General features: G+C 36.0%; 1 pseudogene; it reads right to left on the reverse strand.

Annotated features, from left to right (window-relative positions):
* Window positions 1–1,229: 1,229 nt before the first annotated feature.
* Window positions 1,230–8,251, reverse strand: LOC140813015 (NADH dehydrogenase [ubiquinone] iron-sulfur protein 7, mitochondrial-like; annotated as a pseudogene).
* Between the last annotated feature and the right edge of the window lie 487 nt (window positions 8,252–8,738).

Raw genomic sequence — 8,738 nt, forward strand, 5'->3', positions numbered from 1 at the left:
CTTGGATGCGTGGCTTGCTCTTTCAAGCAACACGTCTCGCGCTCGGGTGGACATAAAGTTCCGCCCGGGCGCGGAACTCTCAGCCCTCGCATTATTTTTCCATCGCTCTCGGGCGGTAAGAAAATACCGCTCGGGCGCAGCACTTTCTGCCGGATTCTTGGCTTATCACACATTGGCGCTCGGGCGGTAATATTCTACCGCTCGGGCGCCAAACATTCTGTTCGAATATCATGTTTATGGTGCATTGGCGCTCGGGCGGTCTCTTTCTAACGCTCGGGCGCCACGAGTTCTGTACAAAATCTTGTTTTTCTTGCACCGACGCCCGGCCTTTCCACGTAAGCTCCTACAATCTCAATTTTACCAATTCATCAACGTCTGATTACAGTAATTAAGTCTCGGGCATTACAAATATATACCGTATAATGACCATATTATAAATTTCCATATATTTTCATCTCTCTTTTTACATTTTTTTTAAAAAAAATTAGGTATATGAATTGGAGTATGTTTGATTATATATAAAAAAATTAATACAAATTTAAAACTTTTTCTTAATTTTATCATCAAGCAATAACTGATTTTCCATACTACTGCTTTCTAGCCAAACTGAAATATTGGGATAGTTTTTTGTTTTTGGATTAAGGTGCAAGTGAATTAAGTCACTCGTGTGCGGCTTTGTTGAAACTCGACTCAAGCTTAATTTGATCGAACTCAAGTGGAGTTCAGGTTTTAATTGTTTCTACTTGAAAAATTACTTATATTTTATTTATCATATAAAATTTATGGGATACTTTTCTCAACATATACACATTAATCTTGTTTTATTTAATTTGAAGACTTTCAAGCACGATCTCGAGTACCTCAACATGCACACGAGTTGAGAATGATCTTGAAATTGATTGTTCCATCGAGTTCAAACGGACAAAATTTAAATCAAGTCGAGCTCGAATAATATGATACTCTACTTGTGTGCACCCTAGTTTGGATTGTCATATTATCTTTTGGTTCAATCACATAAAAATAACTCACACGATATTTATATGCATCATACACAGGACAATCGTGAAACAAGTTATTTAAAATTGGATCCAGTTGTATCCAAACTAATTAGAACGGAAATTGGATCAAACCCATAAAGAGAGAGCTCTCCTTGCAACATCATTCTGTTGCTCAAACTCAAAATCTTAGTTGAATGAAATGGAACATCTTATCACAATTGAACTTAGGGATAACAAAATCAAATCAGTGTAAAATTGTCCCCAATATACTACTTATAACAACCAATTTAACACATACATAAAAAACAACGAGTATCCTTATTCAATATAAATTCAAACAAAATCCATAAGCACCACGATTACATTGTACACTAACTTAACAAGGTTCACACAAAGCATGATAGACAAAACAAGTAGAGTATATGCATTTCCTTGGCATCTACATGTAAAAAAGGTCGATAGAGTTCGATTTATTTTCCACAAATACATGCAGCCAAATCTGCCATGAAAACAAGCAAGGGCATTTATGTGGTCCAACAGTGAAGGAAATCCTTGCGCTTGTTGATATTCTTCTGCAGCTGCAGAAGTCCATATAAAAGGGCCTCGTTAGTGGGAGGACAACCAGGAACATAGATGTCGACTGGTACTATACACGATCACAACCTCGAACAACAGAATACGATTATACGAGTAATGATAATAACCACCACCATTTGCACAGCTTCCCATTTATATGACTCGCCTAGGCTCAGGCATTTGATCATAGGCTCTGCAATGGAAAATTTTTTACCAAGTCACCAACTATTTGAAACTTTGAAATACAACTTTCCCAAAATTATTAATTGAATTAAACATTAATTCATGATCCTAGGATTAGACGAATAGAAGAATTCCTTGGCTAGAAAGACAAGAAACTCTGACTCCGTGGGAATAGTATCAGATGATTTTATGCAAGGATAACGATATTAACTTTATTCTCCGAATAAAATGAGATAAGAAAATAAGAAATGGTAATCAGGAATATGTCTACAAGAAAGAGTGCAACCATTTTTCTATTCCAAATAGTAGCTCACCTAACATAATTGTATAACAGGCCGTTCCAAATCATTCTAATCTTTTGGCACAAAAAAAAAAACGAACCGTTCATATCTTGCAAGTATAAGTCCCTTATCCTTCCTAAGCATAAAAACGGCTATTAAGATAAATCTATCAGTGGAATCAACTCACGGTCACAACAATAATGTGGCTTTAAAGCCGAGAAATACTTGATTTCAAAAATGTCAAAAAATCAAGATATTTTCAAAAATTTCTTGGACATTTTTGTCAAAAAATCAAGATATTTTCAAGTATTTCTGGAATAAATACTTGATTTCAAAAATTTCAAAAATGTCGATTTCTGGAATAAATGTGATAAATTGTGAAATCATACAAAAATTGAAGATTGTTAGTAGTGTATGATTTTAACGAAGTACAGAAGATTATTGTGTTGTTGTTTTGAATTATTCCTAATTTATTATAATTAGGGATTTTAATTGTTGAATTGAGATTGGAGAGTTGTTTGTTAGTTGTTATTAAACCTGATTTTATATTCGGAGTCTGCGAAGTATAAGCTACACGTTGATATAAAGTTTTCGTAATTTGACGGATGTTGTAAAATAGCCTATTATTTGAAGTTAATTAATTATGGTGTATTTAATGGTAGTATTGTGAATTAAATATACCATAATATTAAATTGTTGAACAATAAGAATTTATAATCGAGTTTTATATTTTGTTGAATTAATTGTTGTTGGGCTATTTGATGTTATATATTGACGCTGTTATGATTGTGTTGATATGGTGACAATGGTCTGATAATTGTTGTTGAATTATTTAGATACGTCACAAGCCTCGGGATCAAAGAAATAGCAAGATTTTATATATACTCGATTATCAGGTACGTGTTGACGTACGAGCATATGTTGTTATTGTTTAGTATCATGGCTGTCATTGTTGGGAGTCGTCTCGTTGCTGTTGGTAGTTCAATGATATTGCTGTCGCCGGAGTTGGGGTGCGACGTATCGTTGATGTTGTTATTCGTTCGACGATATTGCTGTCGTCGGTGTTGGGGTGTGACATATCGTCGATGTTGTTGTTCGTTCGACGATATTGCTGTCGCCGGAGTTGGGGTGCGACGTATCGTCGATGTTGTTGTTGCATTGTGATGTTGTTGATGGCTGATTGTCCAGAAACGGCAAAAGGGGTATTTCTGTTATCATTTCAGTTATATATATTATATTGTTGTTAATATAACTGTTATGTATTACGATGATGATTGTTGTGTATGCTCACCCTTTGCGGCTATTTCTGTTGAGCAGGTTACAGGACTATGCTGTGAGACATGATAGTGGTGGAGTCAAACAGTTCTGTAGATAATAGTAAATAGAGACAATATGGTTCATTGTCTTATTTGAGTTGTCTGTGTGTATTTATTATACTGTTTCTACTACACTGACGTAGATAGTGTGGTGATTGTACTATTTTGTCGTATATGCATTATATTATTACGTCGTCGAAAAGAAAATTTTTATGCATATGACGTCACATGTTGTATGATTACGTGGTGAGGTTTGATGCGCCACAGATCCCATTGATGTAAAACGTAGAAAGTAGATATCCTATTTAGCTTAGTCAATACCACATGCTCTATATAACCCAACTATAAGCCCAAGACAAGCAAACACGAAAAATTCAGATGGCCACATGTCCCATAACATTATAATTTATACAAAGAATAGGACTACATCTTCAAAGCAAATGACTTCTTTTGATATTGAACTGCACTGAAAATGGGAACTATAAAGAAAAGGACTAAACTCCAACTTTATTCTTTTATCGAAAGCTAGAATATATTTAACAAAGGGTCCTTTCTACATCGAATAGGAAATAAAGTTGAACAAAAGAGAATATACCACAAAATAAAGTTGAACATCAATAATGCTTGAAGGAATCTACACAAACAAAACCTACCAATAATAAAAACTAAAAAAACTTCATCTGAAAGTGATTCGGAAACTCCATTCACCTAGAAGTTAATGGGCATCCTAAGCTCCACCAATTTTAGAGAGACTGGATTTTCTGATTCCACGTGTTTTACACATGAAACATTTTGCAATCTTTCAGACACACTAATGCATATTTGCGTGTATAGCCCACAGATAGGGGCAGAGGTATATGTGGGGCTGGGTTGGGCTCCAGCCCCACCTAATTTTTTTTTTTTAAATTATTATGTTTTATTTTAAAAAATTTTTATTAGCCCCATTAATTTTTATTTATTTTTCATTTTTTGCTACATAGTTATCAAAAAAAAAAAAGAACAAACATGGTAAATGGTTGGAATAATAATAATAATAATATTACTAATAATAATAATAATAATAATATACAAAATAAAATAATATTATTAATATTACTAATAATAATAATAATAATAATAATAATAATAATAATATACAAAATAAAAAATATATATCTAACCTTACGTCCTAAGACTCCTAACCCCTCAATTCCCAAATCCCATTCTCGGTTCTCCTATTCACTCACGCCTCCAAGCTCCAGTGCCCAGTGGTCTAATAATCCAGTCTCAGGTTCCACTCTCGATTGTCAAGGGCCAACCAACACAAGAAAGGTATTTATGAATTCTCAAATCCAAATTTCCTGTTTTTTTAAATCTGATTGTGAGGTGGGAGTTTTGAAAATATTTAATCTACTGGATGGATGTTTTTTGTAGTCAAGAGTAAGCTCTCCCTGTTTGTAGTGATTATGAAGGGAATAAAAAGCTTAGATTGTAATATTGAGGTACCCTTTTGTTCTTGCTGTTGACACAAATGGTTCCATTTGCATCCCTTTATGTGACTATATAGTTAAAAAATATATAATTTTTATGAAGAAGCTTCTTTACCCAGATTCCCACATGGTTTTTACTTTTGGAGTACATGTATACTTAGTTGTGAAGTTATTGTTTTCTGTGGCAACTTGTGAAGTTAAAATATCACAATTCAGTGGCAACTTGTGAAGTTATTGTTTTCTGAGTTCATTTTTATTATGGTGTAGACGGCACCAAGGAGAAAAGAAACTCAAGAATGAAGAAAAGGAAAACCATCGACTCATTTTTTAAACAAAAAGAGCAGACATCGGTAAGTCAAGACCATTCTCCATCCAATATTGATGTCTCAAATCCCAGTGATCAACAGCTTAACAAATCTCCTAGAATTGATGTTGATGTGAGTTCTCTTGAACCTGATCCGGCATTACGTACTCCGATATGGAAATATCCTGTTAATCAAATGGATGAAATTAGACGAGCTTATATCAAGATGGGGCCATATCAACCAATTAAGAAAGAGTATCCACCAACCAAATTTGGAAGTCAAAATCGACGATTCCAAAGTCACTGGTTTAAAAAATTTACTTGGTTAGAGTACTCTCCTTCGAAAGATGCTGCATTTTGTTTTCCGTGCTTCTTGTTTGAACATAAGCATCCTCGTAATCCTGCATTTACAATGGATGGATTCAAATATTGGAAGCGAGTTAATGATGGCGATAGATGTGCATTTTTGATGCATATAGGATGCAGTACTTCACCACATAACAATGCTGTGGAATATCTTGATAATTTGATGAATATACCTCGTCATATTGACAAAGTGATAAATGCACAATCTTCAGAAGAAAAGCAGAAGAACAGATTGCGGCTAACAGCAACTATTGAAAGCGTTCGATGGCTCACTTTGCAAGCATGCGCATTTAGAGGGCATGATGAATCTCCATCTTCTAATAATCGTGGAAATTTTATCGAGATGATAAATTTTATAGGAAAAATGAATAAAAGTATTGGGGACATCGTCTTAGAGAAAGCTCCTAAGAATGCAAAGTATACTTCACCAGATATTCAGAAAGATGTCTTGAATATCATTTCCAACCAAGTGAGAGCCAAGATCCGTAAAGAAATTGGAGATGCAAAATTCTGCATTTTAGTTGATGAAGCGAGAGATGCATCTAACAAGGAGCAGATGGCTATTGTATTAAGATTTGTGGATACTGAAGGCTTTTTACGTGAGCGGTTTTTTGCCATTGTACACGTGACAGATACAACTGCTGCAACACTTAAGAAAGAAATATCTGATGCACTTGGTCGTTATGACTTGCATATCCACAACATGCGTGGATAGGGATATGATGGTGCTAGCAATATGCGCGGTTCTTGGAATGGATTGCAGGCTCTTTTCTTGAAAGATTGCTCGTGTGCATATTATGTACATTGTTTTGCTCATCGTCTTCAACTAGCATTAACTGCAGCTGCTGAAAAAGAGGTATCCATTTGGTTATTCTTTTCAAAATTGAATTCCATTTGTAATCTCATCAATGCATCTCCTAAACGGCACGGTGAGTTACATTCTGCTCAAAGAATTGAGGTTGCGCATATGGTAGCTACTGGTGAACGTGATACAGGTAGAGGATGTAATCAAATTGGAAATTTATTACGCCCTGGAAAGACTCGTTGGAGTTCTAATTTCGACTCACTTTGTAGCATGATTGATATGTATAGCTCTGTGACTACCGTGTTAGAAAATATGGTGAATGATGGAGCTTCTAATTCCATTCGTGGTGAAGCTAGTGGTGCATTGATTGCGATGAAGTCTTTTGATTTCATATTCATATTACACTTGATGCATAAGATAATGGGGATAACAAATCTGCTTTGTCGAGCATTGCAAGAGAAATCTCTAGATATTTTAAGTGCAATGGATTATGTTTCAACGACTAAAACTTTGCTTCATACTTTGAGAGAAGAAGGATTTGATCTCCTACTTAGTCATGTAAAAGAAGTTTGTGTCAAGTATGACATTGAGATGCCTCACATGGAAGCTCGTTATAAATCTGGTACAGGCCGTTCTTGTCAACATATTGATTCAATCACAGTTGAGCACCACTATCGATTTGATGTATTTACATCTGCAATAGATTTTCAAGTTGAAGAGCTTAATAGATTCAAGGATGAGGCAGTTGAACTTCTTAAACTTAGTTGTGCTTTGAAACCTAAAGAAAACTTTAAGCTTTTTAATGTTGATCATATCTATCGACTTGCTGAGAAATTCTATTATCTTGATTTCGATTCACAAGATTTGCATCACTTGAGAATGCAATTGGATCACTATAAACTTGATGTTGCTGGCCATGAAAGATTTCAGAATTTATCAACTATTTCTGAATTATGTCGAAGATTAGTTGAGACAAATAAGTCAGGAACCTACGATTTGATTGACAGGTGATTTATATATTTTTATCTACGTCGTTTACTTATTTATTGAATCTGATATATTTATTTAACTGACAGGTTGATTCGTCTTGTTTTAACTCTCCCTGTTTCTACATCAACAACGGAACGAGCATTTTCAACAATGAAACTTGTTAAAACAGCTCTTCGTAACAAGATTGAAGCAGAGTTTTTCGGTTAATTATTTATTTTATGAAATGCAGCATGGGACGGAGTCAGCCCCAGGTAATTTTGAATCCTGGCTCCGCCCCTGCCCACAGACAATCACAGAAAATCAATGTTGAGCGAAAACCCGAAGACCACTGATTGGCAGAACAAAGCACAGACAAAGCAACTGAAAATTTAAGCAATTCAAATCACAGGTCGCGTAGTCACTCATTATACTTCAAGACCTCAAAGAACATTCAACGTTTAAAAAGGGAAATGAGATAGAAACGTAAGAATTACTTGTGAAGGGGAGGAGCCATCTTGTTGGTGAGAGTTCCGGCAACAATCATGCAATCGGAATGTCTAGGGCTAGCCCTAAAAATGATCCCAAATCGATCCAAATCGTAGCGCGCGGCACCTGTGTGCATCATCTCGACTGCGCAGCAGGTCAACCCAAACGTCATGGGCCATATAGATCCCCGACGAGCCCAGTTCATTAAATCATCTACCTTGGATATCACAAATTCGCCCGCCTACGGGAGGCCAGTCGGAGAAGACGTCGACCAGGGGGTGGGGGGGTAGATCCGTATGGTGTTGGCGTGGAGGAGGACTGGGCTGCAAGCGAAGGGACCGTCGTATGGATTGACGCTATGATGGAGCGGTGGTTATACGGTGCCATTTGGAGAGTAAGCGGTGTGCGTTTCGAGCTAGTTGCGTTGCCGTTTTTCTTGCCGCTTGCAAGTGGGAAAGGAGAACATGGAGTTAGATCGATTCTCAGTTTTTAATGTACAGTGCGGAGCATGCGAGAAAATGTTGCCACGTCAATTAAAAAAAGTACACATATAGATTATTTTACAAGGAAAATTATAATAACTCCCTTTTTCCAAACTCAACTTTCTCTTCACTCCCTATCTCTCTAAAACTTTGTTTTATCTCCCCAATTTCCTAAAATTTTCAAAATCATCCTTAATTCTTGTGATTTTGGTACATGGCATTGCTATACGTATCGAGACTGTTTTTACAGACATATAGTCTCAAGACATACAACTACCCAAGGTTTCCACCTACATACCATGCTCAAATGATCGATTTTTTTTATAAGGCCCATCATGCTTCCGTATAATAAATTGAATTATTTACCTCGTTGACCGGAGTATCGTCGGGTTATGTCCATCGAGTTTTACAGACTGTTCATCACAGCCTAACCACGCAGTCGCAACAGATGGTTCATGACGTAGATTCTTTCAACAACACCTAGCACAACCTTGTTTCGTTTC

This window comes from Primulina eburnea, chromosome 14 (genome assembly GCF_022965805.1).
Source record: "Primulina eburnea isolate SZY01 chromosome 14, ASM2296580v1, whole genome shotgun sequence".
NCBI classification, from domain to species: domain Eukaryota; kingdom Viridiplantae; phylum Streptophyta; class Magnoliopsida; order Lamiales; family Gesneriaceae; genus Primulina; species Primulina eburnea.